This window comes from Thermobia domestica, chromosome 1 (assembly GCF_964235325.1).
Source record: "Thermobia domestica chromosome 1, izTheDome1.hap1.1, whole genome shotgun sequence".
NCBI lineage: Eukaryota > Metazoa > Arthropoda > Insecta > Zygentoma > Lepismatidae > Thermobia > Thermobia domestica.
This window is the reverse complement of record NC_137454.1, coordinates 97,652,627-97,658,626: the sequence shown is the minus strand read 5'-3', so window position 1 is coordinate 97,658,626 and position 6,000 is coordinate 97,652,627.

The following is a 6,000-nucleotide window of genomic DNA, read 5'->3' as shown; positions in this document are numbered from 1 at the left end:
AGATCAAATCAAATTTAATTTTAGATAATCCAGAGCAGAGAGCAAAATTTTTGTCAGACGCACTCGCCAATCCAAAAATGATGGTCGCCAGTATCTCTCAAGTACAAATTATGAGAGTTCCTCCCCCCACCCACTGCCTTAGGTTTAATAAAGAAAGACATTACATCAGGGCATAAAATTTCAAAACTAGACAATTAGATTCAGCATAATCAATTTTGAATTCATATACACGTTAAAAAATATGTTGCCTTAAGACTTCACATTTGTGTGACGCTCTCTCTCTCTGCACTGAAGTACCAGTTGTCGACTGCGGTTTTCGAATCAATGTCCTTAAGTCCTTAAGGAAAGGAGGGACGAATTGCAAAGTTGTGAAGACTTCATTTTCTATGTCCGTTGTGAAGACTTCACATTCCGCATTTTCTCTCACTCAGTGACAATTATTTTCGTGCGAAACAGAAACTGCATAGCCCAGTGAGTTTAGTCAGAAACCATTCGTACTGAACACTGGTCGCCAGCTTTAAATTTCTAGTCGCCAATGGCGACCGGAAATTTTGCGCCCTGGTCTAGAGTACGGTTTATTAATTTGTTCACACTATCTAATATATGCATGTCTATTGTTTATAAACAATTGCGGAAACGTTCTATTTCGTGTAGATTAAAACCATATAAATATACAGATTAATCAGTCATAATTTTTAACTTGGCAAACAGTGGTTTACAATTCTCATTGTTGGACACATCACAAATTATTCTAATAGTTTTTTCTTAAGTAATAGCACATCATTTATGTGACTACTGTAACCCCAAAATATTAAACCATACGATAATGTACTTTTAAATAATACATAATAAGCAGTTTGGTACTGTGATTTCTAAGCATCGTAATAAACACATTGTCCTTGATAATTTGCTACATACATACTTTACATGAAGGGGTTCCAAGAAAATTTTATTATCTAGCATAATATCAAGAATTTTCGTATTATCCGCATATTTGTTACGGCAACCTTTTAGAGTAAATAATATTTGTTTCGTCTTGTATGTGTGTAGTAGAAAACCATTATTTTCAAACTATTTCGTGGCTTGACACAATATTAGTCCAGTCAATAAAGGAAAAAATTAGGCTTTTGTCGGAACCAGTTAGTAACAAGCTGCAACTTTGTCAGTTATTACAACATCATAAGGGGAGTATTTCCTCAAAAGTCCCCAACCCTCTCCCTCTTGTATTCCTCCCCACGGCTTTAAACACAAATTTGCATATCTACATTGAAACATCAAGAACTCGATTATGCCAGCTCGTATCAATATTATTTTTTGAAGCTAGCTTCCTCACATTACGTTCTTTAAATTATGTCCTTATGTGTTTTTTAGCTAACGTAAGTATATACGGCGTTATTGAAATAAATTGCTGAAAAAGTAATTTTTCAATATAATGTTCAACATGTTTATTATTACTAAAAAGCTGATAACGTTGCAACGAAATGTTTCAAATAAAACTTTTAGCTTGATGGTGTTTTATTAGCTTTAAAATGATATACGTTTTAGTAGGTTTATAGGAATGGGAACGATGTCCAGAGAATTCTTACCAAATGACTGCAGGTGCGGAAAGTCATCCTGCTGGGCCGGCTACGCGCACGCCGTACCCCAGAGCTCGTGTAGGCCCCCATATATTTTTATGAATATGTATATTTTTATATGTATTTTTTATTGTTATATGTATTGTTATATATATATATTTTATGAATGGGCCCCCCAAAATTACAGAGAAATCGGCGGCCTTGAGTTTCAGTGGGAGATTTATGAAGTTTGTATGTTCTAAGTGATTTTGTGCAGTGGAAATGAGAAGTACTTAATCAGTATCTAGTAGGTTCTTTTTTCTGTAAGATTTTGGTTTATAATTTGAAATGTAGGCATATATTAGTATGTCTTTAGTATTCTAATTTGTTATCTTTAAGTAGAACTTAACCTTTTAATTACTTACTCATAATCAGTTTAGATTTTGATGTTTTAAAAAATCTACAGACAAGTTTACGTTAGATTTAACTGCAAAATAGCAGTTTTCAAGTGGAGTGCAAGCATTGATGTTTAATCACTATATGATTATTCACAGTTAATTTTTTTAATGTATGAAATATGTTATGTAATATGCCTGGATAAAAACCCAATGTGTTTCGTTTCAAAAACTAAACTTCAATTTAAAATACATCATTTTTTATATCGTTTTGTGATTATACATTTTCGAGCTGGCAATATTACTATTTTTTTTGTTAATATCACTTACCGTAATTAATAAGAGGAAGTAGAAAGTAATGTTTCTAATTTTAAACCTGAATTTCCATATTATTTTGATATTACATTGACAAGATTGTAGTAATTTTATATTGTTCCAGGCTACCTGAGCAACATTAATATAAAAAAGCAAAGAATAATTTTGATTTCATTTGTATAATTTGTGGAAATGAACTTTACGTAGGCACTGTAGTTGTAAAAATGGTGTACATTCTAGTTGTGAAGCTAGTGTATAAAGTATAGGTGATGTGCATGAAAAGTTATGGAGAAAGAGTATTAAGAAAGTGCAAATTTTAAGAATACAATTAACCTTTAGGACACGAAGTAACTATATTTAGTTACCTAAAAATAAGGCTTGGGATACGAAGTAACTATTTATAGATACCTTGCAGTTTGCCCACTAAACCTAATTGTTTTTTAACTTTCTGGGTATCACATATATGCACTTGCATGTGTTTTATTCAGGAGACATACTAGGCAACTGCAGAAATTGGCGCCGTATCCCAGGCTTTATTTTTAAAAAGGCTCCGTAATTAAAAGGTTCATTCAGGAGGCAAAAGTCTTATTCGAGAAAGTCTTGATATTTTTACATCACAAGTTACAAAAAACGAAACTTAAGTGAATCCCAGAAATTTGAAAGTACGTGTGTTTTTATAAATCACGCTCTCGTATTTGCTGTAAGACCTAGATAGTTCGTCACCCATATAATATAGACAAGCCTTGCTCAGTAAACATAGTTCATCAATGAGAGTACGAGCATCTTACCATGAAGCTGCAATCTACCTAACATTGATCATTAATGCTGGCTCCCCAGTTATTCATTCAGATGGCTTTCTCCGACATGTTTTTGATAATGCTGACGTAAATGTGTGAAGTCTTGATAGCAATTGTACTTTTCGTACTATGGGAGGGATTCATTGTGTCGAAACTCAGATAACAGTTAAGAGAATTTCAATTAAGTCTTTTATAACACCGCAACTACCTGAGAGTACTCATATCCAATGAAAAAGTGAAATACAGGTCTTTCTTCAATAGTCATTGAAGAAAAGTCAATTTCAACAAGTAAGATCTCTTACGGACCAATCTTCACAATATCTGTTTCCTCGAAACCTTATATGGCTTGTTGGATTACAGTCGCAGCCAGGATGGAGTGGATTTATAACTACTATAATGAGAAATTCGAAAAAGTGTCCAACCATGTATATTATGGCTATATTGCATTTGATCAAAGCAAAAAATAAAACCAGTTGAAGTGATTGATGGATTTCTTATTTATTGTGTTCCTTGTATTTACGGAAATGATATTCAAAACTGTAGCAACTATACTAAGTGTTCACTGAATTACGACCACCTACCTAATACTTTGTTCGTCCACTTTTGCTCAGATGACGGCCTGAACACGGCGTGATGGCATCCCACAATGAGCCCACAGATGGTGGAGGAGTCACGGTACAAAGGGCTCGTTTCGTAACATCCCACAAATTTTCTATAGGATTAACATCCGGTGACTTAGGGGGCCAATTCATATACTGTAGCTCCGTGAAATGTTCCTTAAGCCAAGAAAATGCAGTGCTGGCTTGGTGGCAGCATACGTTGCCGTCCTGGAAAATGCCATCTTCATGTGGGTAGAAGTGTTGTATTATAGGGATATGTGATTCTCTAACACCAGCAGGTACACAACGGACGTCTCGCTGTGGTCCATGCACACTAACGGTCCCAGTTCACGCCAACAGAAGCATCCCCAATCTGCCTGTACAGTACGCACCATACACCAGGGATCCATAGCTTCGTGCTGTTGGCGACACACATGAGAGAAGTAGCTCGTCCGAGAGAAGTAGTACAAACAGTGATTTATCGGACCAACATACCCTTTTCCAATTATCCATGGTCCAATTAGCGTTTTCCTATGCCCGAGCAACTACGCGGTGACGAGTGCGTAGTCGCTGTGAAACTGAATGAGTGTCAGTGTACGCCGTATAGTTGCGTGGGACATGGGGGTTGTGCATCCAACATTGTATTGGTCACGTAATTCCCAAACACTAACGGTTCGTTTGGCTGTGACAAGCTGTTTGACGCGACGCTCGCCCCATGTTTTGAGCTTCTGTACGCCTCCCTCAGTAGTAGAGCGTTTACCTCGGGTGCATAGTCTTCTTTAGCTTAACCGGCATAATCGTGGGACGTAAAACTTAAAGATTTATTCCTCAAGATCTGATAAATTGTTGTCTGTGTTCAGAAAAATTGTATCATCGGCATACAGGATTGATTTGGCACCGATACTTTCTGGTAGATCATCTGTCAAAATAAAAATTAACGGTCCCAAAACAGAACCTTAAGGTACACCCCATCTTAATTCAGTTATTTGTGAGTATTCCCCATTTGCATAGACACTTCCTTCTAAACACACGTCTTGAACAATTTCAAGCTCATATCCTGAAATCAATAATCTTCTAGCTTTTTAATTAAAATATTATAACTAACTGATTCATACTAGCTTTGCTATATTCAATAACTTACACTAAAATACAAATGCTGAGCAAAGCAACTTTTAACGTGCCTGAAGTTGCCCCCCCCCCACCTCTCCCAAATTACACCAAACGTTGCACATCGTTAGTGCACCGTTAGTGCACTCAAACACACTAAGCACTACCGTTAGTGCTACCATATTTTGGGATTTATTCAAGATTTTCGGTGGGGGGGGCCAACTTCAGAAATATCAAATTCTATACAAATAGAGGTAGAAACATGGGGTTAACGGCAATCGTTAGTGCATCATTAGTGCACTTAAACACATTAAGCACTAACGTTAGTGCTACCATATTTTGGAATTTATTCAAGATTTTTGGTGGGGGGCCAACTTCAGAAATATCAAATTATATACGAATACAGGTAGAAACATGGGGTTAACTGCAACCTTATAGCGTTGTTAGTGCACTTAAATGCACTAAGCACTAACGTTAGTGCTACCACATTTTGGGATTTATTCAAATTTTTTGGTGGGGCCAACTTCAGAAATATCAAATTTCATACAAGGTGTCAGTATTTTCAGGAAGCACTAACGAATGCACTAATTACTTTGTTAGTGCTTGAAGTGGACGCAAATTCACGCTGACCACCAAAGATATTTTACTTGTAGCGCCTACACTAATTTAGCACTAACGTTAGGGGTTGGTGCTCGAAGAAGCACTAACGATGCACTGAGGATTGTACTAGAAGTGATCATTAGTGCTTTTTAATTTGGTAGAAATTTGACACAGTGAAAAACTCTCCTTAAATTTCTTATGTGATTTTCCTGATATGTAACTGGCCATTACTACACTAATAGTGTTCGTTATTGGTTGAAGTGGGGGCGCCAAGTTCATGAAGGCTTCCAAAGATTTTTTTACTTGTAGGACCTACATTAATGAAGAACTAACGTTAGGTGTTAGTGCACTATGAAGCAGTAACTATTTCAGTAGAAGAGGTCATTAGTACTTTTGATTTTGGCGGAAATTTGACGCAATGAAAAATTCCCCATGAATTTCTTATGGGATTTTTGTGGCATATAATTGGCCATATCTACATCAATAGTTAAGCATTAACGGAACTATGAGTGTTTTGCAGAAGCGCTAACGATACATTAACGAATGGACTTATTTTTCGTTAGTGCTTGAAGTGGGAACCAAGTTCACGCTGGCCCGCAAAGGTTTTTTACTTGTAGCACCTACACTAATG